Source organism: Typopeltis vanoorti, chromosome 13 (assembly GCF_054136105.1).
Source record: "Typopeltis vanoorti isolate ZY-2024b chromosome 13, IOZ_Tvanoo_1.0, whole genome shotgun sequence".
NCBI lineage: Eukaryota > Metazoa > Arthropoda > Arachnida > Uropygi > Thelyphonidae > Typopeltis > Typopeltis vanoorti.
Genome location: NC_143561.1, coordinates 23,170,376 through 23,188,518, shown reverse-complemented (window position 1 = coordinate 23,188,518; position 18,143 = coordinate 23,170,376).

Here is an 18,143-nt window from a genome sequence, read left to right as displayed (position 1 = left end):
CAAAACTATATAGATATGACTACCTTGAGATAATACCTATAACAGGAACTTTCTTGCTAGAAAAAAAAGTCAATGATGACGTAGAAAGAGATTTCATACAGGGGGCAGCAAAATTCTACCACCAGAAGCTGATTTTTCCCCTCTCGCAAAATAGACAAACCGACTAGAGAATATACACACACAAACCCAGCTATCTACCGTACTTTCTTCCCTGGATGCCGATTAAAATCACTGATAGGCTTGAGCCAGCTATCTGTGATTAGGCTAAGGGCGGAGATTGGCTTGACCGAGTTTCCACAAGTTACTTAGGGCTTAATGGCCTCGCCTACTCTCTTTAGAGAATAAAAGGCGTTGGCGGATTTATTTATTTTATAGAAATAGGATTAATTATCCTATCATTATGTTAATTCCGTTTATAAGAAGCCAAGTTATTTGTCTTTGAAGCCGTTGAGCTCAAACGTTAGTGAGAAGATGAAATGAAAGTTGAATTTGTGCTTTACCATTTAATAGTAGTAATAATAATAATAATAATAATAATTTTTTCCCCCAAACTTTATTATTTATATATAATATTTATAAGGCATTACATGAACATAATTGTGCATAACATATACTTGCACGTACATAATATTTTAAAATAATAATAATAATAATTGTTTACAACATATAATATTAATATTGATGATTATTACAGATTTTATTTTGCATTTTTACACTATACGTGTATAATAATAATAGATATTATTTCTCTATATAATAATTTTTTGAATAATAAAAATTTTTCCCTATAATCATCATACAGAATATTTACATATGTACAATTAAGACATTACATTTTCTGCTCTGTACAAAATTCTGTACCTTATTTTTTTTAGTGTACCTTATTTTTTTTTTTAATATTTTTCTTTGAATATATATACACATATATATATTTTTCATATCAGTATCATCTTTTATTATTATACACCATATTGACATATACATTACAATAATTTGCTGTCTATGATTATGAGGATTAGTTGAATGAGGCGGCTAATCCCGTCTACTTCGAAGCTAGGGTTAGCTTTTATGAAGAAAGTGGGATTAGCCTTCACTATTTATGTTGTTTGGTACTGTTTATGGATGGAATGTGGCCGTTGGATGCTGGTGATTTTTGATGTGTATATAAGTGTTAATATATATATATATATCGGGTTTTAGGCAGAGGGACCCGTTCGAAAAATATGTTACAGTCTCCCTTAGACACCACTCCTCAGCACTCTGCTAGAGGAAACTCCAGCAATGGGCCCGCTACCCGTTTGGGGAGGTGTTTAGGAGCAGCGCGAAGAAATGGTTCTGCAAAAGGACGGAAATGGCAACGACAACGGCACCAACTATGGCTTTAGGCAACTGGAACATCTTCTCTCTGACAGGGAAGGAGATAGAACTGGTCGAGGAAGCCAAGCGCTACCGGCTAGACTTAGTCGGGCTTTTTTCGACCAAGAGGAGACGCTCTGGAACTGTCGACCTGGATAAGGGTGGAAGCTCTACTACTCTGGTGTGAGCCTGACAATGTCTGCTCAGGGGGGTGTGGGGATACTCACAATCCCCCAGCTGTCAGACTGTGTTGCTGAGTGGATCCCATTGGGGGTGACGGGTATGTGTGTTAAGGCTTCAGATGAAAAACCATGATTTGGCTGTGGTGCAAGCCTATGCACTATTCTTAAGTCAGAATACTCTGCCTTCCTAGAGGAAGTGGATGCTACTTTTGACAGGATGGCAGACATGGAATCAGTCCTGCTAATGGGTGACTTCAATGCACATGTTGGAACAGATGACCAAACATGGAGGGGTGTGGTTGGGAGGAACGGCCCCCCTGACCTTAACGCGAATGGGTTGAAATTATTGGACTTCTGCTGTACTAACAGCTTGTCCATAATGAATACCTTCTTCTAGCACCGAGAAGTCCATAAGTATACCTGGTACAGGAATACACTAGAACAAAGGTCTCTGATTGACTTCTTTATAGTCTCAGCAGACCTATTTTCCTCAGTGTTGGACGTTCATGTAAGAAGAGGGGCAGAATTGTCAACTGACCACCACCTTGTTGTGTGCACTCTACGGCTTCAGAAACCAGATGCTACCATCAACGCTGGTAGGCCTAAGCAGCTATACCGCGTGAAATGGATGACATTGGAAAATGAAGCTGTGAGGGAGAATTTTGCAGATGACATTTCCTCCAGGTTCAAAGAGATTCCCAAGCATACTGCAGATGTTGAGGAGGAGTGGAAAGTGGTGTTCAGAACAGCTGTCACTGCCTCTGCACTCTCATGCTGTGGCAGAAAGCGGCTCGCGTGGCAACGGGCAGTGAGAAAAGGACACCTTGGTGGAACCAAGAAGTCCAAAAAACTGTCCGGGAAAAAAAGGAGTCCTACCTAACATGGCTTAGAGTCAGGTCACCTGAGATGCGTTTGCGGTATGCTGAGAAACAAAAAGTTGCTGCTGAGACAGTAAAGACAGCAAAGCAGAAGGCTTGGGAATCCTTTGGAGATAGATTAGGCTCATCCTATGCAAATGCAAACAAAGTATTCTGGCAGACTATCTGCCGCCTTCGAGGGAGGAAATCGTGCACAGCAAGGACAATTAAGGCCTCTGATGGTATATTTTTAACAACCGAGAAGGATATCCTCCACAGATGGAGGAAATACTTTGAGAGCCTTCTTAACCCGGGTGGCCCAGCAGTTGTGGACATCCAAGAGGTACAGATCAGGGAAGTGACTAGTCTCACAGCAGAAGAGGTCCATTTAGCAATAAAATCGCTAAAATCGGGCAAGGCTGCTGGCGATGGTAAAATTCGGCCCGAAATGCTAAAAGCCTTAAATCGAGACGGTGTTCTCTGGCTGACTCGAGTGTGTGTGTGTGTGTGTGTGTCAGGTTGCTTGGATATCTGGGCGAGCACCAAAGCAATGGCAGACAGGCATAATAATACCAGTCTTCAAGACCACAAGGATTGCAGTAACTATCGTGGCATCTCTCTCTCTCTCTGCTCAGCCTGCCTGGGAAAGTGTATGCTAGGTGCTTGGAAAGACAGTGCAGGAGCATAGTTGAGTTTCAGGAAGAACAATGTGGCTTTCAAAGCACCTAGCTTGGAAAGTCATCACAAGTCTTTGAGAAATCTTGCGACTATGCCAAGAATGTCTACACGTGTTTTGTGTACTTGGAAAAGGCATATGACCGGGTTCCTCAGGATAAGCTTTGGCAAGTAGTACAGGAGTATGGAGTGGATGGCCAACTATTAGCTGTCATCAAGTCCCTATATGAATGCCCAGAGTTTTATGTCAGGGTAAACAGCACAAAGTCTGAACCTTTCACAGTCTCCGTTGGCCTCCACCAAGGGTGTGTTCTGTCACCCCTCCTTTTCATAATATTTATGGACTGGATTGATAGGCACAGCCGAGGCAGTGAGTGTGTCAGAATTGGAAGATGTAGCATTGGACGTCTGCTTTTTGCAGATGACCTAGTTCTGCTTAGCTCTTCCACAGATGACTTCCAGTGGACCCTGGATAGGTTTGTAGCTGTTTGTGCAGCTGCTGGAATGAAGATCAGTGTGGCCAAAACTGAAACATTTGTGGTCTCAAGACAACCATCCCAGTGCACTCTACATGCAAGTAGAGTCCCAATGAGGCAGGTGGAGAAGTTTAAGTACCTTGGGTCCATATTCACGAATGATGGAAAATGGGACGTAGAGCTAGATACTCGAATTGGCTTAACAAGCTCAATATTGTGGGAACTTGGCCGTTCGGTAGTATTGAAGCGGGAGTTAAGCCAGAAAACAAAGCTGGCTGTCTTCAATACAGTCTATGTCCCCATCCTCACCTATGGTCATGAGAGTTGAGTAATGACCGAAAGAATGCGGACACGAATCCAGGCGGCTGAAATGAGGTTCCTTCAAGGGGTTGTGGGGCTGACAAGACTCGACAGGGTCAGAAGCTCTGCAATTCGGGAACCCCTCAATACTCAACCGCTGCTTCTCCGTGTTGAGAGATCACAGTTACGTTGGTATGGGCACCTGGTCAGAATGCCACAAGAGAGGCTCCCTCAGCAGGCCATCTTTGCCAAGCCAGATGGTGGGAGGCCACGTGGAAGGTCAAGGACTCGCTGGATAGATTACATCCAAAACCTTGGGTGGACACGTTTGGGAATCCCACCAGAACACCTGAGCTTGGTGGCAGAGGATCGTGACCATTGGAAGTTTCTCTTGCAGCTGTTTCCCCCCCCCCCACACACACACACACAACCCAATTAGGAAAGGTGGGCCTTGAAGATGTATGTATGTATGTATATAAGTGTTAATGCTTTCCATCCATACTCTGGATGGAACATCCACCTCACGAACTCTGGTATAGTTTCCAGAGTTCGTGTTTTAATGTTCTGTAGTTGTTTATGTGTTTTAAATTTCTTGGTAGGTTGTTGAATAGCGTGGGTATGAGATGTGCTCTCACAAAAGAACCGTATGAGTTATTGAACAGTCTAGGGATGTAGAGTTGCCGTGGGTCGTGTTATGCGATATATGTCTCTGTTGTTACGATAGGTGATGTTCAAGTAATTCCTTAGTAACATTATGTACGGTTTCAGATTTTTTTTTATGCTCAGGATTCTGTGTATCGCCATAGGTGGTTCGGATATTGGCTGTTGTATATAAGGTCTCCTAATCACTATTGACACAATTTTCCAATGTAATGTTTCTAATAATAATAATTAATAATAATCTAGCACAGTTAAAGCAAATCTTTAAATTGCTTTATTTTTATTTTTGGTTGGAAATGTCTAACTTGATTGACGGAGAGGAGATTGCAATTAGTGTAGACACAAGATTAAGTTTGGTCTCCTAAGTAAAGAAAAAAAAATGTGGACAGCACAAAAGAAAACTGTCCTGAAACGAATAGGACAACAATAAAAACATCTGGATTATATTACGAATAATCATCATTTATCCAGTAGCTGGATTTAAAAGAAAGTATGTTCCAGAAGACTGTCCTTCTAAAGGTTCTTAGCCTCCAAAAACGGAATTCGAACACGGATTCGAATCCTAAGCAGATACCAAAACATCCTGCTTAGGATTTCCTTTACAAAATTAAATAAAACTAAATACAGATTACAAATAATACTTGTTCATCACTGGTGAAATTATAGCAAAAATTGCTATAAATACTGTACATCGATGTACAGTATTTATAGAAATAAATAATTGCTAAACATATTTGGGTACAACAACAACAGGCTCGTATTTGTACAATGTTATTTTCAAAATCAGAAAGAAATGTGATAAATGCACTATTTAGGCAATTATTTTAAACTTCTTGATGATAAAGGTAATTCTCTATCAGTAACGTTCGATTCCATATCGAATAATAGGTGGCGTTCAAAGTTTAGCTTTGGGCGAATTGATTAAAGTATTAGTGGTGATTGACAAGTAAGTATTAGAGTTTTATTCACAATTCTTATTTTATTAATATAATTCAAATGGACTGACTGCTCAATGCCCGCTTTAGAATCATAAGTTGTAGCAAGACCCTACAGAAAGTAACCGCATATCGAAGCCGTTTTTATTGTTCCGTAGTACTACGGAGCCTTTACGAGACTTGCAAAAGCTTATGAAGACAACACCGATGTAGTGTGGAATGGAAATTCCACACTACATCGGTGCCTATGCACGAGTCGCCCCAACAGGGGCGACTCGTGCATAGGCACTGCGGAACTGCAGCACCCCCAATTTTTCTCGATATATAAATATATTTATTTATTTATTTATATTTGCTGTAATATTTAATTTTATCATCAACAATCCTATACAATTCTCTTATTTTGTATAAAAAATAATAAAAATCCATCTTGTAACACTTAGGAGGACGAAAGACACTAGCAGTACTATGTTTACCACAGTGTCATATTGCTACGTCATAGCATAAGCACGTCATAGTGAGATGCGAGCTATTATATTAGCGTAATGCGGCACTGTCCGTCGCGCAGTTCTACTGTTGTTTATATGCAGTTTGCGCCAGTAGTAGAGTGTTCGTAGTACTTATCATGTTTACTCCATCTTTTTAAATATTTGGACATTACAATTAAAGACATAACATTTGTTATAGTTTTTATTTTAGTACATTATTGGGGTTGTGATAATGAATTTTATTTTTAAGTAATTTTGAATTATACCAAACTGGATAATTTTATCGATAATAAACAATATTTTTTCATGTTTAATTTTTTTTTTTTAATTTTTACCATAATTTTGATATTTTATCCAAACACTTATACACTGTACTTACAGTGTGGATGTATATTTCGAAAGTTGCAGCACCCTCACGATTTCAAGCCACGAGCCGCCACTGATAACCAATAAGAAATAAAAATAAAATATTATGATTATGATTATTATCCTGGTTCTTTTTGAAATCTGTAAACTATTCTTTCGAATAATCGAATGTATTAATGTAATACGTGGATTCCTGCTCATATTATAAGACAGCCTGCAATTTAATATTATGGTAAGTTTTTTTTTTAATGTGACTTCCACCCACGAAAGGTTATAAGCCTATAGTACATAAATATAGCGTGCGAGAGCTACGAATTTTTCCCAATTTTAAAAAATTAATTATTATTATTTTGTATTTTTTATTCATATTTTCTCTGGATGGAAACCTTGTTCTAGAGGCCGAACATGGGATAATTTTCAACCAACTTCAGGGTTCTGGTAGGGAGGTGGTATCACAGTGGGTTTTGAAATTCGTCTACTTTCTAACTTTATAGATGTGTACGTACACTATATGATAAATATAAAAAAAAGCTTCTAATTAATGAAATTTATAAGATTATTATTGTCCAAGAGACAGCCCATCTACGATGGCAACGGCATGAACTCTACGAATTACCCAAATTTTTATTTACCTTTTAATAATACATGTGACACACGACTACTAAATATGTTCGAAGTCAGTTTTATGTTCGTGAGGTCAAAAAATAAGACCACGCCAACAAAAAAATCAACCAATAACCTTATCTTCTTATTTATCTAGTTCTGGCAAAAGTTGAACAGCAAATGAATCACATCCTGAGTAATAATCACTGAGATTAAACCGATAATCGGAGATTCGTCATACCACGTAGAGGATGGATTGTAATATATTCATTACATGAGCATCCACTCTCTGTGGGCTCAAATCCCCATAAATGTTTTGTGAATGTCTCCTCAGTCTCTGGTATGAGATGGAAAACATCATTCTGCTTAGAGGCCTGAAGTGGCTACTTAAAAAACTTCTGTTTGCTTTCTACAGCATAGTTTCGGAATTCTATAGCCTCCACACATTTTATATAATTATTTACCAAAGTACGTAACAACAATACTGTCATGTTCCACAACGCTATTGTGAAACATGACATTTTTAGATAATTATTATACATAAGGTTTAATTCCCCTATCCTCCAGCCATAAAAACTATATAAAAATTCTTCCTTAATGTTACAGAAATTTACTGCTTCTATAATCCGTTGCTCAAGGTTAATCCACATATTTTCAACCCTACGAATCTTCTTTCTAACTCTTCTTCACTGTCTTTTTATGATGCCCTCGAGTCAAGTCTAGTTCGGTCAAGTGCAGCAAACTGATGCTATCTAGCTGATATCTGCCTTGAAATAACTTCAGTTAAATTCTCTTGGCAACTGACTAATTGATTCTCATAACTACCAGGAGCCTCTCTCTCTCTCTCTCTCTCTCGCTCTATTTCTACCCACTTATAATCTCTGAATACTTTCACTTCTCTTGACATCCTTAGCCAGTAAAGGTATGGGCCTTAATCTAGTATTCGTTAGACCAGAAACTTGTATAAAATATTATAGTTTATTATTTTTAAAGAATAATTATTATATTATTATTCTATTAAAATGTACTGGAATAAATTTCATTTGTAATCCCATATTTATGGAAAAAATAAATGCAGCAAAATCCTATAGTTGAAGGCAAATTGTACTTATATTTCTATAAGTACAATTTCTATAAGTGTACAATGCCAAATTGTACACTTATAGAAATAAATATTATAAATCCATGGCTATTTCATAACCTAATAAATGAATTCGAAACCTAAACTTATAAACCCAAGCCTTTGAACGTAAGCCTAAACATTCAAACGTAAGTCTAAAAACCTAAACTATCGAATTTAAACCTAAAAACCTAAACTATCGAACTTAAATCTTAACCCTTCGCACTTAAATCTAACAATCTGAACCTCGAATTGAATTGTGAAACTTAAGCCTAAAATATAATCCTACGAACTTAAACCTAAAAAGCAGTAAACCTAAACTTCTAGAAGGTTCGGGTTTTTAGGCCTAAAAACCCGAACCTTCTAAAAAACCTAAATTTTTGAAACTTTTAAGTTTTAAAGTCAATGAAATAACTATGGATATATAATATCGTTCATATCCCTCCGCGCATACAAAAGTCACCCTCTCTTTACAACAAAACCATCCAGATACGTAAAATTAAACTAGAAATAAATTCGTGTGTATATGCATATTACACACACACACACATACACACACACACACACACACACACACATGAAAGAGATTTAGATTTTTTGTGTTTTATTGTGTGTAATGTAAATTCAATGTAAGCACACCATTTTGTAATAGTGGTCAAGATAAGCTGTTGTGACTGACCGTACCGCCACTTGCAAAAAAAAAAAAAAAAAAAAAAAAAAAAAAAAAATCACGATCAGAAAATAGCATTTAATTCTTATATCTTTAACCTTAATGTTTCTTCAAAAATAAGTAACAAAATAAGAATATACAGCTGAAAGAACAGAAGAAGTTTCTCATCCGGAAAAGGGGTATATATATATATATATATATATATGCTTTTTATATATAATTTCAGAATTTAGAATGTAATTTCAGAAGATTTGTGAAACGGAGAAGACAAATTTAGTACAAGCAAATCAGTAATGTATAGTCAAATGACTCTCCCCTCTTCATGACAAGGTACGAACTTCATATCCCTCCACGCACACAAAAAAGTCACCCTCTCTTCTAGGAATTTTTTTTTTTCCCTTGTTCTAATCTCAGCATTAGGAAAGAAGTTAAACAGAAACGAGACATCCCTATACTGCCAGACGTGATCTCATTCCTTGTTGGGAAACATCCAGTTTTAACCCCCCTCTGCGGCAGCAATGAAACAAGTATGTCGGTAGAAATGTAAATTTCCATTGTTTCGTTGGTCGTCTGCTAGTCCATACCTTTTAAAACCGGTTCGGACTATCCCGTAGGCTAAAAATCCTGACGTGAGCTCCCTCGCCATTTAGCAGACATTACACAACCTTCTTGGCGGTACACTGCCCCTTAGTTTTCAATCGTGTTGGCGTCTCTCCTTTGCTCCACCCCTTTCGGTTCTGTTTTTACCCCCCTCTCATCCCCCGCTTCATCGTGACCTTTATGAAGAGCATTGTTGGACGCGGAGCTGTTGCCTCTACCTGTCTGTCTTTTTCCCCCCCCAGAGAGGAAAACCGGTTTCTATTATTCCCCCCATCATTGCATCCCCCCCGTTCACCATAGGCAGTCCACCGAACCTGTATAATAACAGACCTACATATATGTTGAGAAGTGAAAGGGTTTGATTTTCTTGTTTGTTGATTGCCATTTCTTCGTTTGAATTTCGGGCCCTTTACAATAGAAAGGTAGTCCCGAAGGTTTTTAAATTGCAAGCGGTAATATTGTAACAAACAGAAGGCTACAAGTATTCAAGTTTGGATGTTTGCAGTTAAGCTAGAAATATAAGTAATACTCTGTGGAAAAGCAATCCTGAGTTATAACATGTACTGTTCTAGCTATTTTTTGACCTGTCTGTTTGGTACTTATCTTTCTTATTGCTGTAATTTCTTTCTTTCTTTTTTTTTTTTTTTTTTGGTAAACAGAACACGAACTTTGGATTTGTTGTTTATAAAAATTTCGTCAATTGCGTATGTAGAGAGAGGGAGAGAGAGAGGATGTAGCAAAATGCTTCACCCCAGAGACATGATTTACCTTCTTTCCATACACTTCGTTCCGGTATACTTTGCATACGTTTCTTAATAAATGCTTCCAAATGTCTTATGTAATATTATGGCATATAATAGTTAGTATTTTATTTATAAAAATTAGCAACATATATTTTATATTTTTTTACTTTTTACAAAGAATGATAAATACACCTTTTTATTTTTTTAAATGCTAATGACCCAAAGAAATACATTTAAAATGGTTAAAAACATTGAATCAACCGTGAGATGCAGTGATTAATACCCTTGGAGGGTAATGGATGGCATTGCTGTAGCCAATGAAGTTCTAACTGAGGCTCGGCTATTGCTGTTACCCTCCTGCCATGATCAGAGCTTTAATAGCGCAATAACACCTTATCCCTACACTGTCCTCTACAGATAACGGTGAAGATGAAAAGCATTCTTGCTTCGCCCCTTTAAGCCAGTCCTTATAAGGACTATAAGGTTAAAAACATTAATGTTTTAAGAAAACTATGTTATATTTTATATTTATTTATATATATTTTATTTTATTTATATTTTATAGTGTGCATGATGACAATAAAAATATAATCTAAATCGTTAAAAAAAATTTCTAGCATTTTGTGACTTCTCTCGTAATTTACCTTTTCCGGAAGGTTTTAAGACCATCTAAGTACGCATTACGTTATTCTGTTACATTATTAAAGTAGTTTTCTCAATCCATCTTTAAAAAAAAAAAAAAAATACGTTTGGTACAAACTATTGTTCCAAACAAGTTTTTCTTTTTCTTTCTTTCTTTGTTTTTTTCTTGCTAATTTCCTTTCTTGAATGTTTCATTTTATTTTTTGTTCGTTACATTTTCTCCGCCATCAACTGGTCGACCGTAACTACAAGTTCTACTCCGTTTATTTCTTAATTATTTCTTTGTGGCCAAGAGGCCTCAAGCGAACTTGTTCTGGCATTCTGAAAGTTTTTTTTTTTTTTTTGCTATTATTGTTTATTGTATCGGTCATCAAAATTTTGCCTGTAGCTTAGTAGCTCATACTATCAATAACGCTACGTGTGCACGTAATTCTTATTACCAAAAAATCATTCCAATTGGGTTATTTTTTCGAAAATTAAGACGTGAAAATGACATATAGTCGAACTCTTTCGGTTTTAACAGTGCTAATCATCAATTCTACATAGTGTCTTCCGAATTGTGTTTTCCAAATCCCTTAGATAAAATATACAATAGAGTCATGAAAAACTGGTAACGAACTAAGCTTGTCATTTTACAAACGCTTGAACGTGTTGGTAATACAATGGCGGTGTCCCAGCTAAGTGTCTCTTTTGGGTGCGTGATGTGTGTGTATATCGATTACAAGCTAAGGGTGCACATTGGCCGTTGTATGAGGTCTGTTTCGGGAAACGCACGACTCACAGTTCCCTGAATAGTGTAGCTATTTTATGGCACACACACAACCACCAGTGGTTGCTTTTATTTTCGTTTTTTCTTCTTTTTTTTTTTTTTTTTTTGATCGATGGAGCCACTCCTCCAGCGGTGTTTGTTTATAAAGACCACGTGATATTTATTTTTCTTTTTTTATACTATAATTCTCTCTCTCTCTCTATCTCTCTCTCTACCTTGTTTTCGTTATTTGGTAGCAGAAGTGACAGAAATTTTTTACAAAAAAGTCGTTTCTCCTTCAGTATTAACAGACTAAACAGCTTGTGAACACACATGCTGTTACCCCATTTCATCTTCCCTGTTTCCCATTTTTTCTCTCTTTTCCTTCTTCTTTTCCCTTCTACGTATTAGGTCTGCTGGCCTAACTTGAGCCCTTCTAAGTGGTACCTGTTCCGAGGATAAGGTGACTAGCCCTATGTCTCCCGGTATATTCTATGGCTGTATCTGCGTTTATTCACGGGGACGGTTTGCCTGCTTGAGGGAGGAAAACCCCCAAATAAACTGGGAAGAAAAACCCTGCTGTCCACGCCCAAGACCGGCTAATGGCTATGTCTGAGAAGAAAGATCCTTAAGCTCCTCACGTCGGCGACGGGAATCGAACCCAGGACACTCCTTTCATATGATTGCAAAGCGCATAGCCACCAGGCTTACAATGCCAAGCAATCAAATAATCTGTATTAAGCAATGTCTGGTATTTTTCGACAAAATCAGTAACAGGAACGGTACAAAGCACATTTGTATGATTTTTTATGTGACTCCCACCCATGCAGGGTTATAAACGCATAGTACATTAGTATCGTGGATGAACTAAGAAATTTTTTTCTATTTTTTAATTTTTTTTTTTTTTTGTAATTTTACTTGGTTCAGAAACCTTGTTTTATAGACCAAGCACAGAGCTCATCAGCCACTTCAGGCCTCCAATAAGCACCACAGTGGTCTCACACCGGGCGGTGAAAATCATCTGCCACTTAAAGACAATCACATACGCCCACAGCGAGATTCAAATTCCCAACCATTGGTTGGAGAGTGGATAAGCTGACCAACGACAATGCATTAACTGACAATCGGTTCTCAAAAAACAATTTTATAGCATGCGTTGCGGATATACACTATGGGTTCCTAATTTTGTATGTGGGGTGCATGGGAAGGTATTAGCTTTCGTCACTGACGGGTTTCAAGTTAGTATCTTGAGAGAAGACATTTCGCGCGGGGTGGGGGAGTCTAGCCGTTACCGTCTAGAACGAAGGAAGTGTTGTTTACAGATATTAAATACAAATGTCAAATCCTCTTAATTTTACTGGATACAAATACGACACCTAATAATTAACAGTGCAGTTCCCATGGAGAGAGAGAGAGAGAGAGAGAGAGAGAGAGAGAGAGAGAGAGAGAGAGAGAGAGAGAGAGACCTTGAAAACAAGCGAAATTTAAATATTAATACATATCTACCTATATCTGAAATAGCGTATTAGATTCGCTTGGGGTCAAGTAAAAATACTTAAACGTCCCATTTGACTTTCATGAAAATTCTTCTTAATTCTTTGACCTTTAATGAAGGCTAGCAGTGTATGCTTGTGTTAAAGGCTCGCCAGGCAGTCGCACTTCTAATCATCTTACAACCGGTTTTTAATTCTCCCCGTTTGCCCCTTTTCTCGGGCATCAATTGGTCATACTAAACAGCACAGTCACACATAGATGAAATTTATTAGTCTTTGCATTCATGTTTTTAAAGATCTCTGTTGGAAATTTAGAAGGAAATCTTGCGTGGAAAATTAGCAAGGTCCGATGGAAGAAAAAACTTTGAAATCTTTTTAAATTCTGTGACCTTATGTTACTTGACATTGAACAGCAAGCTATTATCAGCATATCCTGTACTTCCCAACGTAATATAACAACTGGTTTTTCATAGAGATATTACGTTAAAGTTTATTCTGATATATAAAATGGAAACTTTTCAAGGTTAAACAAAATGGCAGTTGGTATTTGTGAGTCTTGTTTTTATGTGGCTCGTGTATATGTTCATTTCTAATTAGTTGATATAATGTTTTAATGTTTTATACATGTCAACGTATTATTGCTCATCGAAATTTCAACAATAAATCCAATCTGTATTGTTGGTTGAAAAAAATAAAAAATAAAAAATCAAGTCTAAATGGTTGCCAGATTCATTGTCACTGTCAATAATGAAATGGAATCTTATTTAATTATTGGGATTTCATTTCATAGTGATAAAAATGAAATATACAACGCAGTTGTCTAAATGTTAAATATCAATAATTAAATGGATAAGAATCCTATATTGTTATATAGCCAGTAAGTGAAACTCAAGATCGATAACTACGATCTATGAGTTTCAAAGCCGAAAAACTATCGGAGAAGGCAAATCGAAGCAAAGGTGGAGCAAGCTCCCTCACTATTCTTGATATTCTCTCATAATGTAAAACACAGCTCCTAGGAGATGTAATACTGTCATTACATTAGCTGTGTTTTACATTATGAGAGAATATCAAGAATAGTGAGGGAGCTTGCTCCACCTTTGCTTCGATTTGCCTTCTCCGATAGTTTTTCGGCTTTGAAACTCATAGATCATAGTTATCGATCTTGAGTTTCACTTACTGGCTATATAACAATATAGGATTCTTATCCATTTAATATCTATTCAATTGCCAGAAAACTAGCCTTTTGGCTTTTTATTTTAATTAAATGAAATGTCATTTAATTATTGATATTTCATTTGGTTGGATAAAAATGAAATATACTACGCATGAAATGTACAACTGCGATGTATATGTCATTTTTATCCAATGAAATATAGACGCATGAAATATACAACTGCGATGTATGTTTCATACGTTGTAAATAGAATATGCAACAGAAAACAACAACGCAGTCCACTCATATTTAAACTATACTTGTTAATATTAAATTAATTAACTAATCTACAGCGTTTAAAAATGCTCATTTGATCAAAAAAAAAAAAAAGAGTTTATATTGTTGCTCTCTCTCTCTCTCAAAAAAAAAAAAAAAAAAAAAAGCAAACAGTCAAGAGGGCTTACTGCATAGCGATTGCAAAAGTATTTCACCACTACATTTTATTATATTTTCAATAAGCGACCGCCATCTTGATGAGTATTTAATGGTTCTCGTTGTCGAAACATATGAGCAGTTAATCACTCCTAGAGTCATTTGGAAATTGTTCAGAAAAACGTCAAGATAACTGGTGAGATCACGAAGCCCTGTGAGATATTGATTTAGTCTGTTAACTGTCTCAAGTGTTCGGTCCCTAGCATAAGTTATCAGCCTAAAATGAATTTTGTATGGTTTCTGTTATGGTATTGATTTCGTGTGTTTATTTAAAAAAAAAAAAATGCAAAGATTAGTTATAGAAACGGAAGATTTGATTTCAAGTGAAATCTCAAGTCGAACACTACGTGGCTATTATTTTTAATAATTACATCGATGCAATTAACTTTATTTTAATTTATCTGTCTGTCGGTAAATAGGACATTATGAAACCTCTGACGTAGCTTATTTGAAAACACCGTTGAATAGAAATTATAAAGAAGGTATTCGCAAATAATCGGCTCAAAAATATTGATATAAATTTAGTATAAGAATAGCTTTAATGGTTTGAATCCGATGAACATATTTTACAAATATACAAATAAAATTAGAATGCCATTTATTTACCTAGATACATCGGAGTTTATGCATGAAGGATGTTTGCATAGACTACACGTGATCTTTATGCATTCAGACTTCCAATAAGCAGAGTAGTGGTCTTACACTGGCCACTGAAATTCATCTACCACTTAAAGATATTAATAATACATCCATGACAGCAGTGGGATTCAAACTACAGACTGTATAGCAAAGCTGAGGTATTATCTGTTTTGTCATCCAACCTATCTATTCGAAGCAACGCGCTGTGCCACCAAATAAAATATACGGTTAAAAAAATTGTTTGTTTACAATAGATAAACAAATAAATATTAAAAAATTGCATATAATTATCATTCTTTGAAATGCATTAAATGTAAGAATAATGTGGAAAATATTTCATCGTCAATATGTCTTAATATTCACGATATTAAGACATATTGACGATGTCTTAATATCGTGAATTAAGACATAGACCTTGAACACAAACTTGACGTTTGTGTTCAAGGTCTTTCATTTATTTTGCCAGTTCGTACCTGATTAAGAACTAAGTTAAGTACCTGATCTTCATTGAGAACTGGAAATTCTCTCGAGTTTATGTTTATGCAGTCAAAATAATTTTTGGTAGTTTTCTGATAATATAAACTAAATACTGATATTGATTTCCACAAAGATCGACAGTAACGAACTGTTTCAGCAGGTAAATGATGCGACTGAGTTTCCCAGAGTCAAGAATTAAATATATATAGTCTCTTTGAGATTATTACTGCTGGCTTTTTAGGATGCTCCGCCATGGGGACAAGTACTGACATTCTAAGAAATTGTTTTTAACGCAAGAGTTTTTTTTTTTTTTTTTTTTTTTTTTTCAAATATTGAAAATCAGACAGTGTTCTAATACCACGTTCCAGCTAGGGAGGTTACAAATGAATAAATGATTTGGAAGAATTAAAAACCATCCCGGAGATAAACATTCAACCTTCATGACCACAAATTATCAGGACAAATCAATTATCAGATACTTAAACAAACTAATAAGTAAAACCAACCCATTTTCAGATAACGTAATTGTGCCAGGGCTAGTTTGAACAAGTGGTGATTGCCTTTCTCCGCTCCAACAGCGCTATCAAACCAATTCTAATGCAACCCTTTATACCTTCGTGTTACTCCATACAACCATTGCATCCATATTACTCAATAGTTTCGCTGTCCTCCTATCTGTTTGGCAACTTACCGATTACTAGAACAGCCCTTGCACTTGGAAAGTTGCATTACAATGTAAATGAACGACTCGCTTTGCTGCACCCCAAAAGTAGACACCTATTTCCCAGAGAACTCGTTTGTTTTGATTGGCCAACCGTATACCTGTAGAAGCCTTTCAGTGGTAGGGATTGTTTGCTGTTTGTAATCAGGTCAATGCTCCCTTACCTTGGCATACTTCGACATCCTGCCTCCATTTTGGATTTTCCATCGACTGTAAAGATGCGGTGGCTTACCTTCGCTAATTACCTACAAGTTATATATTCATAATGGCAGTTTGTCGTATTGGACGGTCGTGTTTTTATTTTATTTTATTTTTTATTTAGTTTCTGTTTCAGACATAGAAATCATATCGATTCTTCCAACACATTAATTCTATTCCCTTAAACTCAGAGAACAATTTTAAAGCTAATTTTTATATATAAAAATAAGGCAACTTAATAAATACATTTTGTAACTTCATTAATTTAAAAAATCTTTAAAATTTATTCTAAAAATAACAATAACATGAGATACCAATAAAAGAAAATAATCTTTCTAAATAAGCAATTTTTCATGAATATTCATAATAACCGTGGTGAGAGGCGATAGAGTCCTTTTTAGGACTTTCAGGGTAACAAATGGCAATGCTGTAGCCAATGAAGTTTTAACTGAGGCTCGGCTATTGCCGTTACCCAGCCATGACTAGAGCCTTTTAGCTCAATAACACCCCATCCACACAGATTTTCTTCATTCAGATGACGGGATAAAGAGTCGAGGACTCAGTCCATCGCCCAGTTCTTATAAGAACTAAGAAATCATAATCACCGTTTGTTTGGATATTGAAAAGATAATTCATAATAACCGATCATAGCTAACACAACTGCCCTCAGAGGGCGAGCTTAACTGCTCACAAACCTCCCATTCCCAAACAACACTCATTACAGATAAAGGGGAATATGAAAAGCACTGGTGCTTCACCCATCCTGTCAGTAATGTTAATGGTAATGGTTCATAATAACCGTGAAAAATTGCTTAAAAAAAAAAAAGACTTAAATCGACTGTGAGATGCGGTGATTAATACCCTTGGAGGGTAATGGATGGCAATGCTGTAGCCAATGAAGTTCTAACTGAGGCTCGGCTATTGCTGTTACACTCCTGCCATGATCAGAGCTTTAATAGCTCAATAACACCTTATCCCTACACTGTCCTCTACAGATAACGGGGAATATGAAAAGCATTCTTGCTTCGGCCCTTTAAGCCAGTTCTTATAAGGACTATGAATGAATAATAATTTTTTATAAAAAAGCCAATTTTTGTGTGTGGTCTCTATTATGGGCATAAAAATTGCCCTGACTCTTCTAACATATTAATTTTGTTCAATGCACTAAGGAAAATAATTAACTTGATTTTGTTTAAAGAACTCAAAACAACCCTCCCCAAATTTGATTTTGTTTATTTATATTTATATAGAAATAAGGAAATTGAATAAAGAAAGTCAAAAAGGATATAAAAATCCAAAATTCTTTGAAATTCATATACAGCATAATTATGACAAAAGACACCAATTATAGAAAATAATCTAGCTAAATAAGAATCAGGCATTGCCTTCCCTAGCATAAATATAAATACCCTTGGAGGGTAATGAAGGGCAATGTTGTAGCCAATGAAGGTCTAACTGAGGCTCGGCTATTGCTGTTACCCTCCTGCCACGATCAGAGCTTTAATAGCTCAATAACACCTTATCCCTACACTGTCCTCTACAGATA